The sequence below is a fragment of the Anopheles funestus genome, chromosome 2RL (assembly GCF_943734845.2).
Source record: "Anopheles funestus chromosome 2RL, idAnoFuneDA-416_04, whole genome shotgun sequence".
Classification (NCBI taxonomy): domain Eukaryota; kingdom Metazoa; phylum Arthropoda; class Insecta; order Diptera; family Culicidae; genus Anopheles; species Anopheles funestus.
The window spans coordinates 19,390,394-19,397,971 of NC_064598.1; the positions used below are offsets into that span (position 1 = coordinate 19,390,394).

Below are 7,578 nucleotides of genomic sequence, written 5' to 3' on the forward strand. Positions count from 1 at the left end.
CATGCGAATTGAAGTGAAATTTCACGCCAGAAGCTTTTCCAAAAACCAGATTCACCCTTAGCGTAGTAACACACCACTACAGCGGTAACGCTTCACTGTAACGCCTGGTTCACTGTGTATTTGTGTGGAAAATGGCTGTCCTTATGGCGAAGGGAGGAAGGAGAGGGAATATACCAGGGGTTGGAAAAACATTTCCGTACGTACGCACACTTTAACACACGCTTCCGCGATGGATCCACATTCACACCCCTTCGCCCCACCCTACTGCACCCCTTTCCTGCTGTCAGCGCATTCACCCCCGCTCCAAATTCAAACCCCCTCCCCCCACCGGCACGTTGCTCTACAAAGGAGTGCAAAACCGGAGCAAAGTGAATATCCGACCGGATGAGACGGGTTACCGTTTGTACAGCGGCCGTAAGCTGTGTTGTGGGCCCTGGGCATGCCGGCCTAGTGGCAGGCCCGCTTCGAGGAATTGACAGTTTATCGATGGAAAAGACGCCAACCGCACTCGTAGTGACAATTTTTACGGTGACAGATTCGGTCGCGACAGGAAAATCTACCATCCGGGACCGTGGCAGAACGTGAGACAAAAAAAAAAGAACAAGCCGCAACTTGAGCGATTTTAAATGACGGTGTAGCGAGTTAAACTGTTTCGTCTCCAAATTCTGGTGTATAATTCTAATCGTGTATAGTGTGGGCTTAGCTTATCCACGTTACCGAAACGGTATCACATTGCGGGCAGGAGTTTAGCAAAATCCGAACTCGAAGTTTAGTTTTCAGAAATCAATGCAAAATGGTATCCGGGTTTTTGGGTAGCGTGGAAAGCCGATGGCATATAGTATACTGCAGTGTTTCCGCAAGTGGCGTCAATGATGAGCAGTTTTAAAAATCTGAAGACAGGAAGCGATTCATGGCACACGGCCGATGGGAACATAAATTCCTCCAGGCGCGCCATAAAACGGCCTCTCGAAATGAAACGACCGTTGTAAGGTTTTTGAGATAGTGCGACGGGGTGACGTTGTGACCGTCTGTCGGCCGATCGTGTTGAGTTGGTAAGTGTAGTGTGCACGAGGTGTGTACGATAGTTGTGTTCGCATTTATTTTTATCTTATCGGTGAAGATAGTTTGTTTTATTTTATTTTAAACGTTGTTTGCTTCCTTTTCTTGCTGGAGTCCATTTCCTTGGTCGAGCGAAGGTGCAGGATTAGTTATGGTCCGCTGATGTGCAACGGTTTAATTTTCAGTCTGATTTGTCATCTTGATTGTACATTTTTAGTTGCGCAATTTCAGTGTAAGATGGGTTTTTTCGTTGAATTATTCAGGGTCCTTTAGAATTGCCTTCAGTTTAATCGTATGTTAGAATTGAACTATCTCACTCAATGTCTATATCTATACAAGTACGTATTCAGAACGTCCTTGAATAATTGCATTTATAAGTTTTGAATCCAAATAACAGACAAACGTCATTAACTATCTTAGTCATATTTTAGGATCTCCTGAGATATTATCCTGAGACTGTAGGATTATCGCGAGACTAATAGATTTTAGCTCACTCTACCAGAAATTAACAATCAACAATTAAAAGTTAAAGAACTAAGAACTGAGAACTAAGAATACTCAATTGAGGTATTAATGTGACTAAGAATTCGCTAACCAAAACTGACAGTGAATATGAAGTTAAGTATTAATTTACTTACTGACTGATAGTCTACTGACTTCCTGGGAAGACACTTTCGAAGCTAAATAAGTAATTTTCATTTGATTTGTTAGTAATTTAAGCATTATTACAGTCCACATAAGGTCATGCTTTATAGTTAATAGCTTACTGGAATCATTACCACGAAGTCAACACATAGCTGCTATAAGTAATTGAACTGCGATGTGGATGGGTTATAAATAATAAGAATTGTTGAACAATCAGGCTGCTCCATTTTCCTCGCAGACTCAAAAAATCTAAAGAGATTTTGGCTATTAGATCGAATTTCTGGACACAAAAAAAACTCGATTCAGAAGGTACTAAATGTGTGTAGATATCTGCGGAGAAACGTTTAGGCGAAATCTCTCCTTAGCATTATATCTTAATAGTAATATAGGATTGCTTGAGAAGCGAAATACCTTTATTCTGCCATCATTTTTGCTGGACTGACTTCTTCGTGATTATTTTCTCTTGTTTGTATTATTCATAATATTAGATACATTTGTGAAAACTAGGCTATTACAATAATGTCAGACTTCTACAGTGTAGAACTATGTTTATATGATAGTTCTTTTCCATTGCCATTTCCATGACTTTCAGATTTCCTTTCTTCACATCTTTTCCAAAAACCCACAATTCTTTGTTCTAAGCAATTGTTTTGGATTGGAAAGTAGGTTCCACAATTTCGATAACATCAGCGAATATATGTTGATGAAACTTTATTTTCATTTCTCACTATTATAAACAACTAATGTGAAAAGAGTTTGGTGAGTTTGTTTGTAAGAGTTTGGTGTAAAGAATATTTATCTTTTCAAAAGTTCTTAAACACAGCTTTAGGGCCATTATGATTAAATGTTTAACTTATAACGGCAACTTAGCTTCTTTGATGTCGACTAACTGACTCCAAATCAAAAGGGATCTTTTTCGCCACGACAAGACAAGTTTTATTTCCCTCCATTCCATTCATCATCAAATCTTGTTCGCTTCTTTCAGCTAAGATGCGCCCGCCAATCCCTATCAAGAGAGACCGGCGCTTATCAACTGTATTCCGGGAACGAAACGGCACGTTGCAACGTGTCATGAAAAAAAATGAAACATCAGTTCACCGTTGTGTTAAATCATTCGTCTCTTCCGGCAACTGCAGCAACTGCGATGGTACCGTCAAGCGACGGAAACGATGACATTGTCCTGGGACAAAATCCGACATCCAGCGTGGTTCGTGTAGCCGTCACTATCTACGCCCGGAGCCGTAGTTGGCCATGTTCTTGTTCTATCTTTCGCGCTTATCATTATGCATACAAACGAGCGCACAGACACACCAACACACACGGAGTAGGGTAAATACTAAATAGCAGCAACATTACCTGGATCGTCTGATGATGGCGACAAAAGCCTGAAACGCTGAAAGTCGGTTTAAAGTTCCCCCGGCGGTCCGTAGGTTGTTTCGGTATCTCGAAACGAACCAAATTTATTTGCTCACAATCCACACACCTAACCACCCTGTGCCGTTTTGTCCCCTAGCATCCCATCCAAACGAAGCGCGAGCAACACATTTGAATAAGGATAAGGTCATCACCGTTCGTCGGCCTTTTTTTCCTGTAGACTTTCGATGACTCGGCTGCATGGCTTGTGGAGTTGGGGGGAGAAAGGGGCAGTGGTAGCGAAACGCAAGGTAAGGGAACAGCTGCCTGGTGGCCATTTTATGATGCGTATGCGTGCGTGCATTCGAGAATGTTTGAAGATTGCTTGCTCTTCCCTATGCGATGGGTTTTGCTGTACTGATAAGAACACGGATCGCACCGTATCAAAGCTGCCGGCAGGACGCTTTTCCCTCTTTCGGGAACACGCAGCTAGGGTTTTATGGCACAATGCTCTGCAGATGATCGTATGTTCCTATAAGCGTGTGTGTGTGATTGTATTTAAGGAAAGGCAACGCAACAACCCAATTTGTTCTTTGTGCGTGGCGTGGAGCGAGAGAAAGGCAACAGCGCGACGCCATGACGCAGATTGTCTTCTTTGCCTCGGCTGAGGCTGCCGTTTGTTTACCGAAAGTATCATATAGCGATAATACGTGCCTCGATGCGGAAGGAAAGTACGCTAAGATTTCGCTTTCCCGTGTTCCCTTGCCTTAGCCGGCGCCGACGACAGCTGCCTGACCGGAGCAAGATTCATCCCATCGTCGTCTTCGCTGACAAAACTTCTTTGTTTCTTCGACGAAAACTGCCAACTGGATGGGTAGGCAAGAAATTGCGGCAAAGCTTAGTCATCATTCGTACGATCGAACCGTATGTGTGTGTGTATGTGCTATACTCACAACGGTGGCCAATATGGCTGGTTGTCAGCCCATAATGGTTTCGGTATGAAATCTGGCACGGATCCTTGGGTTCGTCCGCTTCCGGATAAAACTTTTGCCACGCCAGCCATTTTGTACGTACGGCTTGATGCTGAGTCAAACCTATCTTGGGTTTGCTGACGAAAGGCGGCCGACCGGGCGGTTGCAGTTACCCTCCCAGTACGGAGGATACGCAAGAAGTTCTTCGACAAGATTGAAGCGTATCACTTACGCGTTTGCCAAGTGATGGATTAAATGTGCAAAGCTTTGGTAAGCGTTGTTTGTGGCGCTCACGGGTAAATGAAGGTAAACACATGTATGACCGATCGAGCCTAAGGGATGATAAGAAGGGCGAAATAATGCTCATCCCGCATGGAGCCACAACGAGGCGCAAAGCTTTCCGTAAGAAATGATTCGAATGGGCGATTTACATCAGACAATGAGACTGAGAGAGTAAAATAGTCTATTATTAATTTTTGATTTGGACATTTATTATGAACGTTCGAAGTCTTTCTCTAAATTAAAGAACTCATATAAATATTTGATATTAGAAAAAGTTCTCATGAAAGAGCTAGAAATCTCATCTGGACTGTACCTTGATACACAAAAATGAGTAAATAAAGTTGTGAAAAGTTTAAAATGATAGCCCAAGACATCTTGAGGATCTCTGGAACTGCTCACTTCCAGAAATTAATCGATAAAATAAGCAAGTGTTCTAAATTTTGAAATTGGATTTTATCAAACTTCTTCTTCTTCTTGGCTTTAACGACCTTACAGGTCACGCCGGCCATTTCTGGCTTACTAGACTTATTTTTACCACGTAGCCGGATAGTCAGTCCTTACTTGTTTATCCTTGTTTAGTCCTTGTTTTATCAAACTATATTAAACTTTAACTAGACATCAAGTAGAGAAAAACGCATCAAATTTGTGACTATTTTGAACAAATTATTTATTTCTTCATTTAAAAAATTATAAACGAATTCCTGATACAAATTGCAAACAAATACCCAACTGTCTACATCTGAAGACGACCTATACATACATTGATTGAACGAACGTGTTTACCTTCATATTCAATCCTGTGTTTTATAGCACATCATTAAACGTACATGCCCGTCATTATCCATCGATAAACTTATCAGTTCTTTTACAAAATCTTCATTCAAAATTGTCTTATCTAATGAATCCCCTAAAATTACCACAATCAGATATATCAGTGGTTGTACATTTATGTTAACACAAGGGTTCTCTTCTACCTTCTGCCCATTTTGCTGTTGTTGTTTATCTTTAGCTGTTGTTGTTTGATTGGGTTGTAAGTGATAATGGGTGGGTTTATCAAATCAATCGCCACCGGTGGCGTGCCGCCAGTTTTGTGACAAACATCACAATCGATGTGCGTGTGTTTTTTTTTAAATGTTATTAAATTAACCAACGAAAGGAAACCGACATAAACACAGGTAGCTTTCGCTAGTGTTGTTTTCTTTTTTGTTGATTTGATTCGATTCAATGGAGGTGGTAGAGTTGTTTGGTTTGTTTTGTTTTGTAATCGTAACTTTCTTCTTTATCTTTGCACACAATTCCGACACGGTGTGCCTTACTGGCACCGGGCCACTAGGGTCATGTATTTAAAGATTGACTAATTTTGATTTCGATTCGATCGATAACTGACCGGAGACGTTAACCACCGATACGAACTCCTATCAGTGACGGTGCGTGACGTTTTGGCGATTTTTGTGATTTTCTTACTACCCTCTCTATCGATGGGTGTTTTCTTGTTCAGTTTTGGCACGCGACATGCGTTTTTTTGTTGTTGTTTGGGGAGAATGGGACAAACTTTATCTAGGCAGCTAGTAAACGTGCGTAACCATTTACCGACGGCATTTGATGGTTGATTATGATGTGTTTAGATTTATTGTTACCGATGATAGCTTGATTCGATTCGTGGAAATGGCACATCGTGCAGGATAATATTAGAGATGATATTATCGGGGCTCCCGGACACAAACATCATTTTACCATTCAAACACACTAAACCACGATTGATACTGGCTAACCCGGTGGGGAATATACAAAAAAAAAACTGTTTGACAAAAATAATTTGTGTAAAGCTGAGCTTTAAAGCTCTCGCTCTCGCGCATCATTAAATAAAGTACTCATGGGAGCTTTGCTATATTAGCGATGGCCGCACCATTACCGACCCATCGTTAGGGTTAGGAACGGGTGGCAGAAAGGCTTTGGAAGCAAACCACGACCAAAGCCATAGTCTATGGCTTGCTTAGTTGTTTGTTTTCTCCATTCCCGGCATTCCGGCAAATGTTTGTTTTCACAAAAAATCATCGTATCATTACAATAATCACATAGCATCCGACATCCACCGTACCCCGCTCAGCTGGTACGCGAAGAACCGACGGGCTAAACACGAATTAAACAACCGATGAAAAAAAACACCATCTCCCCACAGAACCAAAGGAAGGAAACAACACCGATTCCAACCAATATCCCAACACCGGATTTTAAGGCCTTTAAAGTGTCTACGAGCAAAAGGGTGTTGGGCGAGGGACATTCCCCATCCACCCCACCCGGGAACAGGTAAGTGAAAATGTACATAAATCTCATCGCATCACATCGAAAAAACCATCTCACCTCCGAAAAATCACAGCTAATAATTAAGAAATAAACATTGTTAAAGCTTATCGGACAAACATGCCCCAGGAGGCGAAGTATACCCCGGGCGAAACTGGGCAAGACGCAAGGTGGAAGAATAAAAATTGTTTGTCTAAATATTGTCTCGGTTTTCTCGTTTTCACTCGAAGCACCCGCAAAACACACCCGAACTCGCGGTAGATAATCCGAACGTTTTTTTTTTTTTTGGTGGGACCGTTGGCACGGCAAAAGGTGAGGTCAGTCGTGTGACTTAAGACGGTTGATGTCTGGCCAGTTTCAATGAGGTTTTTGTTTGTTTCTGTGTGCGTCTCTCTCTCTCTGTTTTTGGAGGGATGTAGTTTATGTAATGAGCGCTTCTGACCCTTACCTGTATGATCATCATTGATCGATTCGCTATAGTGACAGATACCCAACGTCAGGATGATTGCCGTACCGGCGTCAAAAGTCACACCACAAACGGCAACGGCGGTGTTGTCCGTTTGTCAGTTTTTAAACAGTGGTGCAGCTGTTGCCGTCCCGCCGATCCTTGTTGCTGACACCCTACCCTCACCACACATCGCTTATCTATATCGATTCCGGTAACGCACCACAAAAAGGCGCAATTCAATTACAACAAACGCCCTGCTGGCATCTTGCCCGGTAAATGCAGCCTTCTACCACACGCCTTGTTTACGAATGGACGAGTCACAAAAGGGACACAAAGGGATACAAATCGTTAGAGCAGGGTTCTGGGGTATTCCAAAACCCCGATCGTAACTCGTGTTCATACGCGTGTCCCAATTAAAAAGAGACCTTCGCTAGCGGTCAGTACTGTGCGTTACTGTGGAGAAACCATAAGGTCGAATGGTAGCAGAAGCGGAAATAAAATGACTTGTCATTGGACGTG

At 42.3% G+C, this 7,578-nt stretch overlaps 1 long non-coding RNA gene across 1 annotated transcript; it reads left to right on the plus strand.

The window, feature by feature from the left end:
- Nucleotides 1-391: 391 nt before the first annotated feature.
- Nucleotides 392-6,077, plus strand: LOC125763151 (uncharacterized). Its single transcript, XR_007418306.1, has 2 exons — nt 392-1,052; nt 2,690-6,077. It is a non-coding gene; the product is annotated as an uncharacterized LOC125763151 (long non-coding RNA).
- The last annotated feature ends 1,501 nt before the right edge of the window (nt 6,078-7,578 follow it).